Genomic DNA, 18,182 nt, shown 5'->3' with positions numbered 1-18,182 from the left:
CATCAGAGTGTTCGAATCCAAATGCTCCCTCTCCATTGGATCATTTTGCATACTTTCGCCTATCTCTTGAGGAGATGATGTTGAACTGTCAGTTAGCTTCGAAAGTTTAGGGATATGATTATCAGGAGCTTGTTCTTCAGCATTTCCAGGATGATCTGAAATTCCAATTATCAAATCATAATCAATATCCAACATTTGCATTGGTTCAGATTCATCTTGAGTTTCTTTCAAAATTGGATTATTTTTAAATTGTTGTGCAGATTGTTTTATATAATAATCATCAAATATAAGGTTAAAAGTTTCTTCCATTTTTCATGTACGCTTGTTCGATACACGATATGCCACTGAATTATGCGAATACCCTAGGAAAATCCCTTCATCAGCTTTAGCTTGAAACTTCGAAAGGTTATCCCTGAGATTCATAATAAAGCACCTGCATCCGAAGACATGGAAGAATTTGACATTAGGTTTCCGATTATTTAGTATTTCTTAAGGTGTAATATTAAAACACCGATGAATGAAAGATCTGTTCTGAGTAAAACATGCAATGGATACAGCCTCAACCCAAAGATATTGTGGTAAGTTCGCATATGCCAACATAGTCCTTGCAGCTTCACATAAAGATCAATTTCTTCGTTCAACAATACCATTCTGCTGTGGAGTGTATGGAGAAGAGAAATTATGCGAAATGCCTTTTTCCACTAAAAATGAATCAAGAACATTGTTCTTATATTCAGTTCCATGATCACTCTTGACTTTGCGAACAAGCTTTTTCAAAGTTATTTCCATTTTCTTGATAAAGTCAATCATGATTTGTGCACTTGGGATTTTAATCTAAGAAAATAAACCCATGCGAATCTAGAAAAATCATCAACAATAACTAAGATATACAGTTTGTTGTTGATTGTTGAAACTGTCGAAGGACCACATAAATCAATATGTAAAAGCTCCAGTCGTTCAACAATCTTCGAATCAATTGTGATCGGATGACCTTGTTTATGCTGCTTGCCAACTTCACAAGCTGCACATAAAGAATCATTGTCAAATTTAAGTACAGGTAAACCTCTTACCAAATCTTACAAAACAAGTTTGTTGATATTTCTAAAGTTGAGCTGTGAAAGTCTTCGATGCCAGAGCCAGCTAAGATCTAATGTAGCTTTCAAAAGAAGACATACAGCAGGTTTACCCACAATTGGATTGATGTCCATGTTGGATAAGGTGTCTAAGTCCATAACTATTTCGGGCCTGTACTTGACCCGACCCGGCATGGTCCATTTGGGTTGCATGGCACCATGCAATTGGATAGACTAAATGAGAGAAATAACACTTGGAGATTATTAATATATTATAAGTTCTAATATATTAATAATATTATTTGATTAGTTGATCAAAGAATTAATTTGGAATTAATTAAGTGATCAAAGGATAACTAATTAAATATATGGGTTGATTGTGTAAATCATCCATATCTTGTATAGTGGGCTAAGAGGCTCCATGGATTATCAAGTTGGGTTCTACCCATAGGATGCTCCATGGATGCTCCATGGGAGTTACAAACCCATGGGTCATGGAAATGAAGAGCCATGACACATTAGGGTTTACATGGTGTAACCCTAGATGTGTCAACACTATATAAGAAGCATATTCTCCACCAAAATCGGCACTACTACTACTACTACTAAGAAACAAGAGGGCTTGGCCGATTTTTGAGAAGTGTGTGTTATCTCAAGAGTCTTTCCAAGAGCATTTGGTGTTGTGTGAAGCATTTGAGGCATCACACTTGGGGTGCTAGGCTCACAAGGTTTCAAGGAACACAAGCAACAACAAGGTAAGTTATTCTATCTATGATTCTAGTTAAAATTGTTCCCCATGTATGCTAGATAGGAATATAACCTTGGAATTCAACTTTGCATGATAATTAGACAAACATAGATCCAAGGTTATTAGGGTTGCATGTACACTTAGGAAGTGTTAGAATGCTCAAAACCCATCAGTGGTATCAGAGCCTAGGCTTGTTTGTTTGTTATTTGTGCTTAAAAGTTGAAGAAAAGTCGAAAATCTTGCTGTCTGACTGGTGGACTCGGCGAGTCCATGGGGAGGACTCGACGAGTTCATGTGTATCTTCAACCTACTCGGCGAGTAGGTTTATGCACTCGGCGAGTAGGGTCGACAGAGTGCAGAATTTCGACTTGTGTTGCTGGAAATGGATTAGAATCATTACCCTAAAATGTTTTGGTACTTGAAAACTTATTTTAGAAGGTGTAATGTCTTTTCTAACTCATTTACAACAACTAGTTATCAAAATTACAAAGATTAAATGTGATTTTGATTCTTGAAAGTGTTCATGTTCATGTTCTTGTTCTTATGATGTTTAGATGATCATAGGAATTATTTGTAACCTATGTGGTAGATTAATTCATGATCATAATGTGTTTTAATGGAGTCCATAACTTGTCCTCAAGTTATGGAAAACCAAAAGTCTCTTGGATTAAAAAACCATTAAAAGAACACAAGAGTTAGAAAAATGAAAAGTTCTCATTTTATTACTCTATTAAACTCATAAGTTACAAGAAATGAAAAGTTTTGAAAGTTTACAAAACTTGCCCTCAAGTTTTGGAACAAGTAAAGTTAAGTTAAAACTTTAGTTCCAACCCCTAGAATTTTAAAAGTTAAAATTCAACCCTTATACTTATATTATTATGATTTAATAATTATATATATATGTATAAGAACAAAGTCGTCTTACCGCTAGTACGCCTCATTCACGAAGCCGGTCTATAAGGTGGGTATAAGGTTGTTGCCTATAAAATGGTGACTTAATGGGTGTCCACTCTCACCCACCGCTTGCTTGATCGGTGGAGGGTCGTTAGCCGAACGGGTAAGACAAGGACTTATTAATTCTCATTCAAAGTATGATGAATATTATAAAGTAACTAAATGTTTTATTAAATTCCCAATCTTAGTTACTTTAGGAAAAATGTGAATAAGGTGCTATTCCATGAAATTACACTTTACACTTTGATTAAGTCGTTGGTGGAGCGTGTGTGGTTAACCGGCACACTAACTTGGACTTAACAAGGTAGGTAAAGGGTGACTTAGGGTTTATTATAGTATCGATGGAGCGTGTGTGGTTAACCGGCACATCGATTGAGTGATAAACTTTAAGGGTACCAAGTGATTTGCATGGTTACTTCACACCTCGTTTTGTGATCCTCGGTATCCCAGTCACAAAACTTGGAGGGCACACTCGAGATTGAAACATGCCTTTGAAAAGTTCATTGAATCTCAAAGAATCTAGGAATTTCTAAGAACCATTCAAAAAACCTAATAGTAAAATATTGCGGTTTTCGTGGTGGAAATTGGTGAATCGTCATTCACCTACCTTTCAAATATGATATAGCTTAGATTACGGCATACCTCTTCTAAGTTATATTATATTGTGATTGGATCCTAGCCTTAATATTACATTTGGGTGTTTTATTAAGGACTCTCTTATATCTAAACTAATCTTGTCCTCCTTCCTTCAGATGTCTTTCAACAATGCTTCTGGCTCTAATCCTAATGGCTCCTTTTCCCTTATGAACTTGTGTGGGAAAGTCACCTTTGATGGATCCAACTTCAATGAGTGGATCAGAAACATCAGGATGATTACCCGCTACGAGGACAAAGAATATGTCCTTGACAAGGAGCTTAAGGAGATTAATGAGTCCACTGCAACTCCTCAGGAGATCGCTGAATTTCGGGCGCATGAAAGGGATGCTACGAAAGTGGCTTGCATCATGACGGCCACGATGACAGCGGAACTCCAAAAGTCTTATGAGGATTTCTACCCTTATGACATGCACCAAGATTTGATGGAAAGATACCATCAAAGTGCAAGACAAGAGAGGTATGAAATCATCTGCTCCATGATAACAACCATGATGAAGGACGGGGAATCCGTCACGAGCCACATGCAGAAAATGCAAAGGTATGTGGATCGTTTGCTGAAGCTTAATGTGAACTTCCCGGAGGATCTTGCAATAGATATTATTTTGCATTCCTTACCATCGTGCTATGATCAATTCCGCATGACATATCACATGAACAAGGAAGAAGTCACCCTCAGCAAACTTCAGGGACTTCTCAAGACCGCAGAAACAGGTCTTAAGGGGAAGTTGGTTGCTATCACTCCTACTCAAAACTCTACTCCGGTTTTGGCAATTGGGAAGAATCGAGGGAGGAAGAGAAAGAGCTCTTCTAAGGGTACCAAGGCTCGGACCCTTGATGGCTCTTCTTCAAGTGGAACCAAGAAAGGTTTCGTTACTCCTTCTTCTGACCCAAAAGAGGCTGAATGCTTCTATTGCCATGAAAAAGCTCATTGGAAGCGGAACTGCCCAAAATACCAGCAAGATGTGAAGGATGGGAAAGTTAAACCCAACCATGCAGGTATTTACACTATCATTTCTAATAACTCACCCCATTCTAATTCTTGGGTCCTTGATACCGGGTGTGGTATTCACATTTGTTGTGACTTGCAGGGACTAAGAAGAAGTGAGGATGTGGAGCAAGGAAGGATAAACTTGATCATGGGGAATAGGAAAGTTATACCTGTTACCAAGATTGGAGTTTATACTTTATCGCTAAGTAGTGGGTTTAGTTTAGATTTGAATAAGTGTTGTTATTCGCCAGGAATGGCAAGAAATATTATTTCCTTTCATGCTTTGTACAAACAAGGGTTTACCTTTTCATTTAATAATGAAGTTGGTTCTATAGAAGTTTTCTATAATAATGTCTTTTATTTTAAAGCATTACCTTGTGATGGTGTGTATGAAGCTGTATCTGTTGTAGATAACTTGGGAAATAATGTTTTGTGTATTGATTCTACTAATAATAACTTGGATAAAGCATCATTATGGCATTGTCGTCTTGGACATATAAGCAAGAAACGCATAGGCCAACTCCAAAAGGATGGAGTCTTGGAGTTGTTTGACCTAAAGTCAGATGATAGTTGCGAATCATGCTTACTTGGAAAAATGACAAAGTCACCCTTCACAGGTTCATGTGAGAGGGGTGAAGGTTTGTTGGACCTTATACACACGGATGTGTGTGGACCATTCAAACATGCCACAAGGGATGCTAATCGTTATTATTTGACTTTTACTGATGATTATAGTAGATATGGATATGTCTACTTGATCAAGCATAAGTCAGAGACTTTCGAGAGGTTTAAGGAATTTAAACAGGAAGTCGAGAATCAATTGGGCAGGAACATTAAGATGCTTCGATCCGATCGTGGTGGTGAGTATCTTAGTTCAGAGTTCCTCGACTATCTAAGGGAATGTGGGATAGTCTCACAATTGACACCTCCCAGGACACCACAGTTGAATGGTGTGGCTGAGAGGCGTAATCGAACCTTGTTAGATATGGTTCGTTCCATGATGAGTCGAGCTACGCTACCAATCTCATTCTGGGGGTATGCCTTAGAGACTGCCGCCCATATTCTTAATCTAGTCCCTACAAAGAAAGTTGCCAAAACTCCTCACGAGATGTGGACTGGTAAAGTACCTAAACTAGACCACATCAAGATTTGGGGTTGCGAGGCTTTCGTGAGACGCGAGACTCATGATAAGCTCGAACCTCGAAGCGAGAGGTGTATTTTCATCGGCTACCCACAACATTCCTTTGGTTACCTCTTCTACAGACCTAGTGACAATGTGGTCTTTGTAGCAAGAAGAGGAGTCTTTCGAGAAAGAGAGTTTATAAGCCAAGGAGACAGTGGGAGGCAAGTTGATCTTGAAGAAATTCAAGAATCAAGCGGTGAAGGAACTTCAAACTCTAGCCCTCAACTTGAGGAGGAAACTCCTGTTGAGCAAATTGACAAATCTGTACCTCTGAGACGTTCCACGAGAGTTAGGAGTGCACCTGAGCATTACTATGGATTCCATATTACTGCAGAAGGTGAGACACTTATTAGTGATGAGACACTAGTAAGTCAAGATGACCCTAACAGCTACGAGGAAGCCATGGCAGGCCCCGAGTCTGCAAAATGGAGAGAGGCTATGGATAGCGAGATACAATCCATGTATGACAATCAAGTTTGGAACTTGGTTGAGAATGTACCAGGTCGTAAGACAGTAGGGTGCAAATGGGTCTTCAAGAAGAAGACCGACATGGATGGTAAAGTACACACTTATAAGGCTAGACTGGTTGCAAAGGGCTTCTCTCAAATTCCTGGAGTGGACTATGATGAGACCTTTTCTCCGGTAGCCAAGATTAAGTCTATTCGGGTTCTGTTAGCCATAGCTGCGTTTCATGATTATGAAATATGGCAGATGGATGTCAAAACCGCTTTACTTAATGGGAAGCTGGCTGAAGATGTTTACATGAGTCAGCCAGAGGGTTTTGTCAGCAACGAGTACCCTAATAGAGTGTGTAAGCTTGAGAAATCCATTTATGGATTGAAGCAAGCACCTCGCAGATGGAATCTTTGCTTTGATGAAAAGGTCAAGGAATTTGGCTTTTCTAGGAGTGAAGATGAATCTTGTGTGTATGTCAAGGCTAGTGGGAGTATAGTTAGCTTTTTGGTATTGTATGTGGATGACATACTACTCATAGGAAACGACATTCCAACCCTGCAGGAAGTAAAGTCCTGGCTTGGGAAGTGTTTCGCTATGAAGGACCTTGGTGAAGCTGCCTATATTCTAGGGATAAGAATCTTGAGAGATCGGAGTAAAAGACTAATTGGACTTAGTCAGAGTACCTACTTGGATAAGGTGCTGAAGAGATTCAGCATGCAGGACTCCAAGAAAGGAGAGTTACCCATCCAGAGTAACACCAGATTGAGTAAGACACAAAGCCCTAGCACTGAGGCTGAGATAGCAGAAATGAGTCGAACACCTTATGCTTCGGCTGTAGGATCGATCATGTATGCTATGACGTGTACTCGACCCGATGTAGCTTTTGCCTTGAGCATGGTTAGCAGGTATCAGGCGAACCCTGGCAAGGCACACTGGACTGCGGTAAAGAATATCCTCAAGTACCTACGGAGGACTAAGGACTGGGTCCTTACCCTCGGTGGGAGTGATAACTTGAGAGTTGTAGGGTATAGTGATGCTAGCTTCGAGACTGATAGGGATAGTTTCCGCTCTCAGTCGGGCTGGGTCTTTACCCTAAACGGAGGAGCAATTTCTTGGAAGAGTTCCAAGCAAGAGACAGTGGCTGATTCTACTTGTGAATCAGAGTATATTGCAGCTAGTGAAGCAGCAAAGGAAGCGATATGGCTGAAGAACTTCATTGGAGACCTTGGAGTTGTACCAGCTATTAAAGAGCCAATGGAAATTTTCTGTGATAGTGAAAGTGCTGTTGCCTTAGCCAAGGAACCAAGGGATCATGGGAGATCCAGACACATCGACAGAAAATACCATTTCATTAGACATCGGATCGAAGAAGGACTCCTCGTGGCAAAGAGGGTATCATCGGATGAGAACCCAGCAGATCCCCTCACGAAGGGACTGAGTAGGGTTAAGCATCTCCAGCATGCTCGGAGCATAGGGCTGAAGGATGATATAAGTTTTAGTAGTTAGATAACTCAGAAATTTGTAAAGTGTAATTGACATTTGATGATGAATAAAAGGTGTTTTATTTATGAGTAAAGTGTTGCTATCTCTTGTCAATCGTTTACTATATTTCTTTTGCATGTTTTGACTTCCAGAATAATTTTGTTTGGTGTAACATATTATTCAAACCTCCACAGTCGGTCATATGTCGGAAGTAGGTATGAATCAAGACTGTCATGATGGGTTGTAGAGGTCCAAGGTGTTGGACAAGGCTACAACAATCATGAGTGCTCATAAGTTCTGAGCATTGGACTCAACCCACGCTCACTGGAATCACTTCATGGAATTCTATCTCGAGTGATCGTGAGACGGTAATATCATATAAGTCTTCAAACCTAGAGATATGATTTGTTACTTACAAGTTGGTTATGCATTGACTGTACGAAACCGCATTGGTAACTCGATGTTATAAAACGTACTTTTGTGTGTAGTTCAATGAGTGGTAGAACAAACATATGAGTCGAAGTTTATCTGTTCCTTCTTGGATTAGAAGCTGATATCTGGGCCCCTCGATGATTTTGTTTTGACCCATGTACCGGGCCCAGTCAGAACTAAGTTGATGTGTTCAATTGAGTTCTATGTCAAACAAATCGGAAATCGGGAAACAAATGCTGGACAATAAGCAAGACTATGTTCCATGTATTTGTCCGGCTGATATCTAGAACGGAGGATTATATGATCACTTATCTTAAATGGCATACCATCATCTTCTCAAGTTTCGAGAAACCTTGTAAAGAGCTACGATTGCCGGTCGGTTCCTGAAGTACTAGAGATATAGTTATTAGACTTATCCAAGTGGGAGACTGTTGGATAAGGTGTCTAAGTCCATAACTATTTCGGGCCTGTACTTGACCCGACCCGGCATGGTCCATTTGGGTTGCATGGCACCATGCAATTGGATAGACTAAATGAGAGAAATAACACTTGGAGATTATTAATATATTATAAGTTCTAATATATTAATAATATTATTTGATTAGTTGATCAAAGAATTAATTTGGAATTAATTAAGTGATCAAAGGATAACTAATTAAATATATGGGTTGATTGTGTAAATCATCCATATCTTGTATAGTGGGCTAAGAGGCTCCATGGATTATCAAGTTGGGTTCTACCCATAGGATGCTCCATGGATGCTCCATGGGAGTTACAAACCCATGGGTCATGGAAATGAAGAGCCATGACACATTAGGGTTTACATGGTGTAACCCTAGATGTGTCAACACTATATAAGAAGCATATTCTCCACCAAAATCGGCACTACTACTACTACTAAGAAACAAGAGGGCTTGGCCGATTTTTGAGAAGTGTGTGTTATCTCAAGAGTCTTTCCAAGAGCATTTGGTGTTGTGTGAAGCATTTGAGGCATCACACTTGGGGTGCTAGGCTCACAAGGTTTCAAGGAACACAAGCAACAACAAGGTAAGTTATTCTATCTATGATTCTAGTTAAAATTGTTCCCCATGTATGCTAGATAGGAATATAACCTTGGAATTCAACTTTGCATGATAATTAGACAAACATAGATCCAAGGTTATTAGGGTTGCATGTACACTTAGGAAGTGTTAGAATGCTCAAAACCCATCAGTCCAAACTAAACATGTCACCTTTCTGTTTGGATTTAAGCAAAACTTCTTTTGTGTTAACATTCAAAATAATGCTTCCCTCTTCATTAAAAAATACTTGATTTCCAGTGCCTACCACAAGTTGTGATACACTTATCAAGTTGTGTTGTAAACCTTCGACATAAGGAACTCGATTCACTGTGAATTGAACATTCGTTATTCTCCCATATCCTTTGACTTGACACTTTTGATTATTTCCAAGCTTAACAAATCCAACATTTTTCAAGCTTCGAAAGTCTATAAGATTCTCCTTTTTTCCAGTTATGTGAAGAGAGCAAACACTATCAATGTACCATTTTTTATCATATTGCTCGTCACAAAGTACCTACGATCATTGAAAAACTTTAGGTACCCAAGGCTTTTTGGGTCCTTGGAAATTAGATTGCAACAAAGAGTTGAAAGAATAACTTTTGACTAAATCACAAACTTTAGTTTTGAGACTATTAATAATGTCCACATCTTCATTTGTAGGGATTGAAACATAAGGTTTTGTTTTAGTATGTATACTGACATCACCCTTCGTATTGAGTTTGTGATTGTACAGTCTTCGCTTTTGTGACTGGTTTCCATGCTTTCAGCAAGATATTCAAATCCTTTGATGACAAACTTCCATTTGAAGAAGTATTCACATACTTCTCATAAGCTTCGTTGATTTGTTCTTTCGAGTATTTACTCGATTGATAAATTTTTCCTCTTCCTTCGAGTCAGTGATCAATATTTTTTCTTGAAGTTATCCCTTTTTCATGCAAAGCTTTCAATGTTTGTTTCTTCGTATGATTAGGAAAAAATTTGGCTTTTGAGGAACAAAATCAATTTTTGGTTTTGAAACAAAAGATTCAGCATAGGAAGTATCAACTGTTGATTTAAAATGTTGACGTTGAGAAAAAAACTTTGGTGAATTAGAATTCAATGAATTATCTGATATTTTCCTTGAAATGTTAGGTTTTGACACTTTCGAAAACTTTGGAGATGTTTTCACTTCAAACTTAGAATGAGTTGTTGGACGATAAATTTGTTCTCCTTTTCAAAAAGATGAAATTTTCACTTTGAAAATATATTTTGGTGATTTTAATTCAGACACATTTTTGCTTGGATGAGCGGGATTTTTCTTTTTGTTTGAATAATTTTCTGAATTCACAGTCTTAACTGGTTTCGACAATTCAGTTGACGTTTTTCGAGACTCCATTGTTTGCCAAAATATTTTCTTTCTTCCTTGTCTTTTTGAAACATTATTTTCTTTCGAAAAAATTTTCAATTTGTTCTTTGAATTATTTTGAATTTAATTTGACAACACTTTTCGTTTCCTCAAAAATTTGTTTGGTGACTTCTGTCTCAAGTTTTGATTTTTCAACCAACTTTCTCGGAGATTTTTGTCTTTGAAAAACATATGAATTCTTCGTTTGGTTGTTTTCAACTGAGCTTTGATTTGCGAAGAACCCTTCATCTGATGTTTTCAAATTGTCTTGTTCCACCACTTTCTTGAATTCTGGTTTGACATTTTCAACATTTCCAGTTGTTACGAAAACTTGGTTTGGAAAAACAACATCATCTGTACACTTGAAAATCGGATACACCACAATATTTGTTTCAAGGTAATGAGCACCTTGTTCATTCAACACTTTTTCGTACTTTTGTGTATCTCCATACACCTAGTCAACTACAATTCGATGAATTTCTTCATCCTTTGAAAATTCCTTTTCCTTCGAAAGTTTCTCATCTTTTTCATCATCACTATCATCTGTTTGACTGTCTCTGATTTCCACGAAGTCCAAATCACAAACTTTCGAAGTTGAGGGTTGATTAGTATCAATCTTAACCAACAAATCATTAACTTTTTCTTTCCCTTTAGATGATGATGCAACATTAATAATAGACAACTGAGAACAATCAACATCCTCAAGATCACTAATTTCACTGATATTGCTAGAATTATCCTAAATATCAGCAAAATTAGATTGAGAATCAGATGTTGAAGTTTTAGTCTTTTTCAAAATGTGAATTGTTCAGACTTAGTCAAAGTATTATTTACAATATGAACTAATTCAGTAGTATAAAGGCATTCATCTACTTTGACTATTCTATATCTATATCTGTCATCAGGAACTTTGTCAAATTCAACTATTTCTTTCTCACAATCATATGAAATATTATCTACCTTAGCTCTTTCGTAAGCTAAAGAAGGCAATAATTTTCTATATTGTTCTTTACTTATTTCGCAAGTATGATGTAATTTTGTTAATTTCCCATACAATCTCTTAGCTGAATTACAGTAAATGTTTCTTTGTGCTAACAACAGTTTTATTTCACTTGACAAATTATCCCTATCAACCATAATGTTCGTAATATGAAGTTCTAAACAATCTACTTTAGTGTTTTTCAAATCTAACTTCTTCTCTGTCTCTAACAACTGAATAGAAAGCTTCTTAGCCTCATTGCTAGCAGACACCAAATTTGAACCAAAATAAGTAATAGTTTCATCAAAAGATACCAATTCAGAATTATAAGCATGTACTGGAATATTAAAAGATTCAAGAATATTACGTACCTTTGTTGTCATTGGAGATTTGTCTGCAGCCTTTGATACGAAGCATCTTCCTTTTACTTCGTATGCTTCTTCATCATATTCCTCCTCCATCTTTGCAAACATTGCTCCACGTGTTGGATTTCTCATCTCCTCATCATCTGATCCAGCTGACCAGACCTAATAAGTTCCATCATCTTCTTGTTCACCCATGGCAACCAATGACAAGTTTTTCGCCTTCGTACGAACTTCCTCCAGTCTTTCAGCATAATAAGCTTCATCTTTTACCTTATTCTTCTTCTCATCTTTCTTCCTCAACATGAAATCATTGGCTAGATGATTAGCCCCATTACAGTAGTGACAATCTACTCCAGCATCTCCCTTCAATTTCTTCTCAATCTTCCGCTCAACAAGCTTCGCATCCTTCTTCTCATCCATCTTCTTCTCATCACTTGCAGTTTTATTCACAAAACTTCCTTTTATCTCAGCTGACTTAATCTTTGAATTGAATGGATTTTTGAAGAACTTTTTGACACGATTGTTTGAATAAAATGCTATCGCTTCATCATTAGAATTCATGATGAATCCCTCTTCTCCATTAGAATCAATTTTCTCATGAAATTCTTTCTCAGCCATTTTTAAAACCAAAGCCAGTGGACCTCCCAAACTCGCCTTCGTTTCTTCAGCAATTTCGTTCACTTCATTTTCATGTGATTTTAACTGATTGTACACATCATTCAAAGTTGACTTATCAAAGCTCTGTTGATTGTTGACCATCATGCTTACATTTCGCCACTCCTTTCTCAGACCCATGACGAAGATAAGATTGAACTCCATCACTGATCTGGTGATTCCATATCGGTTGCATCGATAGATTAATTCATTCAGACGATCGTAATATGCCTCAATAGTTTCACTTTCTTTCTGTTTGAAGTCTTTCAGTTCAACCAAGCATTGTTTCACTGAATTAACTCTTGTCTTCTCGCTTCCTTGAAATTTCTCCTTTAGATTGTTCCAGATCTCCTTTGCAGTTTTATAACTCCTCACATAGTTATATACAACTGGAGGCAAAGCTCCTCGCAGCTCTCTTATGCATCTCTTCTCTAGCTTTTTCATACGATCAGTTTGATTCTCTACTCCAGAACTTCCAGAAGACGCTCCAAGTGGTTGAACATTCGATGGAGGATTGAGATTACCAGAAATACAAGTCCACAATTCTTCATCTAAACCATTGAGATAATCCTCCATACAATCAGGCCACTGATCGTAATACTCATGGATTAGCATTGGAATTTTTGTTGATGATCCTAACAATTGAGAAAATGAAGTCATGGAATTAAGATTGAATGATGCCATTGTTGTATGGAAGAAAACTTTGAGAATTTTGCAGAAACTTTGAGAATTTAACAGCAAACTAGTTGATTCAAATTGAAATTACTAGATGAACACTCGATTCAACGATTCAAGTGCAGAATAGAATCACAGACTTAGATCCAATGAAGTTTTCACTTTTCAAAAAGTGCGGAAACTTTTAAACCAAAAAAATTGATTTAAAAACTTTTGAAAGGATGAAAATCAAATCAGAGATATGATTCCTGCTCTGATACCAAATGAAGAATCAAAGAATCGAGTTTGAATATTAATCAGAGTTTGAAATCAAAAATGTATGTAAGATTGAACACCAATGTAAATAAGATCTTGATTCAGCTCAATATTACGCTTTTAGGTTTACGGAGTGCAAAATAGACAAGACTGTAAAAACCTTATCTAACTCTAGTAAAGACTCCTATTTATAGGAGAATAAAAGCGTACAAATAATATACTAAGGACTAGACAAATAAGCTTCGAATAATGTGCGTTAGTAAAATTGATAACAGATCATACGAAGAGTACATATAAGACTTCGACTCATTACAACCAAACTACCCTTACATCAATAGATATCATTCTACACTCCTTACCCTCCTGTTATGATCAGTTCCACATGACCTATCATATGAATAAGTAGGAGGTCACACTTAGCAAACTTTAAGGACTTTTGAGGACTACTGAAAGTAGTCTCAAAGGTAAGAATGTTGTTATCACTCCTACTGCTGAAAGTAGTCTCAAAGGTAAGAAGGCTCCTCTTCGAGTGGAACCAAAAGGGGTTCAACCACTCCCTCTTCCAACCCAAAGGATGCACAATGCTTCTACTATCAAGAAAAAGGGCATTGGTAGCGAAGCTGCCCCAATTACTTGCAGGATGTTAAGGATGGGATAGTGAAACCTACCCATACAGGTATTTACACTATATTGTCTAATAACTCTTCACATACTAATTCTTGGGTCCTTGATATAGGTTATGGAATTCACATTTGTTCTGATTTGCAGGGCCTAAAAAGAAGTTAGGATGTGGAGCATGGGAAGATAAACTTGATCATGAGGAATAGGAAAGCTTCACCTGTCACTAAGACTGGAGTTTATTCTTTATTGCTTAGTAGTGGGTTAATATTAGATTTGAATAAATGTTGTTACTCATATGAAATGGTGAGAAATATTATTTCCTTTCATGGTTAGTACAAACAAGGATTTACTTTTTCATTTAATAATGAATGTGGTAGTATTAATGCTGTTTTATAATGGTGTTTTTATTTTAAAGCATTACCTTGTTATGGTGTATATGAAACTGTGTCAGTTGTAGACAACTTAGGAAATAATGTATTGCATATTGATTCTTCCACTAGTTTGGATAAGGTATCATTGTGTCTTTGTCGTCTTGGAGATGTCCACAAGAAGCGCATAGGCCAACTCCAAAAGGCTGAAGTCTTGGAGTCATTTGACTTAAAGTCAGATGATAGTTGTGAATCTTGTTTACTTGAAAAAATGACTAAGTCACCCTTCAATGGTACTTGTGCTAGGGGTGAAGGTTTGTTGGACCTCATACACATAGATGTGTGTGGACCCTTCAAAACCGCCACAAGGGATGCTAACCGCTTCTATGTGACTTTTACTGATGATTATAGTAGGTATGGCTATATCTACTTACAAGCATAAGTCAGAAACCTTTGAAAAGTTCAAAGAGATTAAATAAGAAGTGGAGAATCAGTTGGGCAGGAAGATAAAGATGCTACGATCCAATCGGGGTGGTGAGTATCTTAGTATTGAGATCCTTGACTATCTTAAGGAAGGTTAAATTGTTTCAAAATTGAAACCTCCTATTGCCGAGAGGCACAATCGAACCTTGTTAGACATGGTTCGTTCCATGATGAGTCGAGATTCGTTACCAATATCATTTTGGGGGTATGCCTTAGAGACTGTCGCCTATATCCTTAATCTAGTCCCTACCAAAAAGGTTGCCAAAACACCTCACGAACTGTGGACTGGGAAAGTTCCCACTTTAGACCACATCAAAATTTGGGGTTGCAAGGATTTTGTGAGGCGCGAGACTCACGAAAAGCTCGAACCTCGAAGTGAGCGGTGTATTTTCATCGGCTACCCACATAAATCTTTTGGTCATCTCTTCTACAGACCGAGTGACAATGTTGTATTTGCTGCGAGGAGAGGATTCTTTCGTGAGAGAGAATTCATAAACCAAGGAAACATTAGGAGGAAAATTAACCTTGAAGAACTTCAAGAGTCAAGCGGACAAGGAACCTCAAACACTAGCAATCAACCTGAGGAGGAAACTCCTGTTGAGCCGATTGCTGAGTCCGTACCTCTGAGGCATTCCACAAGAGTTAGGAGCACACCTGATTTTTATTATGGTTTCCATATTACTATAGAAGGTGATGCATTTATCAGTGATATTACATTGGTAAATTTGGATGAACCTAACAACTTCAAGGAAGCCATGGCAGGCCCTGAGTCTACTAAATGGAAAGAGGCTATGGACAACGAGATTCAGTCCATGTATGACAATCAAGTTTGGAACTTGGATGACAATGTACCGGGTCGTAAGACGGTTGGGTACAAATGGATCTTCAAGAAGAAGAGTGACATGGACGGGAAAGTACACACTTATAAGGCGTGATTGGTTGTGAAGGGTTTTACTCAAACTCAAGGAGTTGATTATGATGAGACCTTCTCACCAGTAGCGAAGATTAAGTCTATTAGGGTTATGTTAGCCATAGCCGCATTTCATGATTATGAAATATGGAAAATTGATGTCAAAACCGCTTTCCTTAATGGAAAGTTGGCTGAGAATGTTTACACGAGTCAGCCATAGGGTTTTGTTGATGCAAAGTACCCTAATAGAGTGTGTAAGCTTGAGAAATCCATCTATGGATTAAAGAGTTTGGCTTTTAGATGTGCGAGGATGTGTCCTGTGTATATGTTAAGGCTAGTGGGAGTATAGTTAGCTTTTTTGTATTATATGTGTATGACATACTACTCATAGGAAATGACATCCCAACCTTGCAGGAGGTTAAGTATTTGCTTGGGAAGAGTATCGCTATGAAGGACCTTAGAGAAGCTACCTATATCCTAAGGATAAGGATATTGAGAGACAGGAGTAAGAGACTAATTGGACTTTTTCAAAGTACCTACTTGGATAAGCTGCTGAATAGGCTTAGCATGCAGGATTCCAAGAAAGGTGAATTACCGATCCAGAGTAACGCCAAACTGAGTACGACTCAGAGCCCGAGTACATAGGTTGAGATGGATGAGATGAGTCGAATATCATATGCTTTCGCTATAGGCTCGATCATGTATTCTATGACTTGTACTCGTCTTGATGTAACCTTTGCATTGAGCATGGTCAACAGATATAAGGGGAACCCTGGTAAGGCTCACTGGACTGCGGTAAAGAATATCCTCAAGTACCTGCGGAGGACTAAGGACTGGGTCCTTACCCTCGGTGGGAGTGATGACTTGAGAGTTGTAGACTATAGTGATGCTAGCTTCCAGACTGATAGGGATAATTTTCGCTCTCAGTCGGGCTAGGTCTTTACCTTAAACGGAGGATCAATTACTTGGAAAAGTTCCAAGCAGGAGACACTGGCTGATTCAACTTGCGAATCAGAGTACATAGTAGCAAGCGAGGCGACGAAGGAGGCAATATGGCTGAAGAACTTCATTGGAGACGTTGGAGTTGTACGAGCTATAAAGGAGCCTATGGAGATTTTCTGTGATAGTGAGAGTGTAGTTGCCTTTGCCAAAGAACAAAGGGATCATGGCAGATCCAAGCACATCGACAGAAAATACCACTTCATTAGACATCGAATAGAAGAAGGACTCCTTGTGGAAAAGAGGATATATCATCAGATGAGAACCTAGCAGACCCCCTCACGAAGGGACTGAGCATGGTTAAGCATTTAGAGCATGCGAGGCAGATTAGGCTGAAGGATGATATTATTTTTTGTAATTAGATAGCTTTCGAAACTTGTAATAGTTAAAATGTAATTGACATTTGATGTTTAAATAAAAGGTGTTTTTATTTACTAGTATGGTACTGTCTTGTGTCAATCATTTACTATTGTTTCATTTTGCATGATTTGAGTTCTAGAATAATTATATTATTCAAACTATACACACTCAATCATACTTTGGAAGCATGTATTGAAATAAGACTGTCATGAATTGGATTTGTAGATTTGTCGGAATTGTATTAGACATAGAAATTGTTGCTGCAAAATTCATGAAAGCTCATAAGCTACAACCCACGCTCACCAGTATCACTTCATGGAATTTATCTCGAGTGATCGTGAGATGGTAATATCATATATGTCTTTAAACCAAGAGATATGAGTTGTTGACTATGAGTTGGTTGTACATTTATAGTACGAAAACGCATCAGTTACTTGATATTATAAAACGTGTTGTTGTGTACAATTTGATGATTAGTTAGTACACGCACATGAGTAGAAGTTTATTTGTTCCTATCAGTCCTTGGAGGATTGAAAGCGATATCTTAGGCCCCTCGATGATTTTTTTTTGACTTATGTGCTAGACCCGGTCAGAACTAAATTGATGTGTTCGATTAAGTTCTATGTCAAACAAATCAGAAATCGGGAAACAAACTGCTAGACAATAAGTACGACGTTGTTCCATGTATTTGTCCAGTTGATATCTTGAGAAAAGGGATTATATGATCACTTATCTAAAATGGCACAACTTAGTTCCACGAGACTTTTAAGAGCTACGATTGCTGGTCGGATCCTGAAGTCGTATTGGCAACTATAGTTATTAGACTTATCCAAGTGGGAGACTATTGGATAAGGTGTCTAAGTCCAAAACTATATTTGGTATGTACTTGACCCGATTTAGCATGATCCATTTGGGTTGCATGGCATCGGAAAAATTTGGATAGACTTTTGTGAGAAGAGGATATTTATGATTTATTAATATATTATAAGTTCTAATATATTAATATGAAATCATATTATTTAATTAGTATTGATCAAGAATTAATTTTTTCGGATAATGACTTGAAAGGGTAATGAACTTTCGACTTTTTTCACA

The sequence above is a fragment of the Lactuca sativa genome, chromosome 5 (assembly GCF_002870075.4).
Source record: "Lactuca sativa cultivar Salinas chromosome 5, Lsat_Salinas_v11, whole genome shotgun sequence".
In the NCBI taxonomy this organism is placed as follows: Eukaryota; Viridiplantae; Streptophyta; class Magnoliopsida; order Asterales; family Asteraceae; genus Lactuca; species Lactuca sativa.
This window is presented reverse-complemented; position numbering follows the sequence as displayed.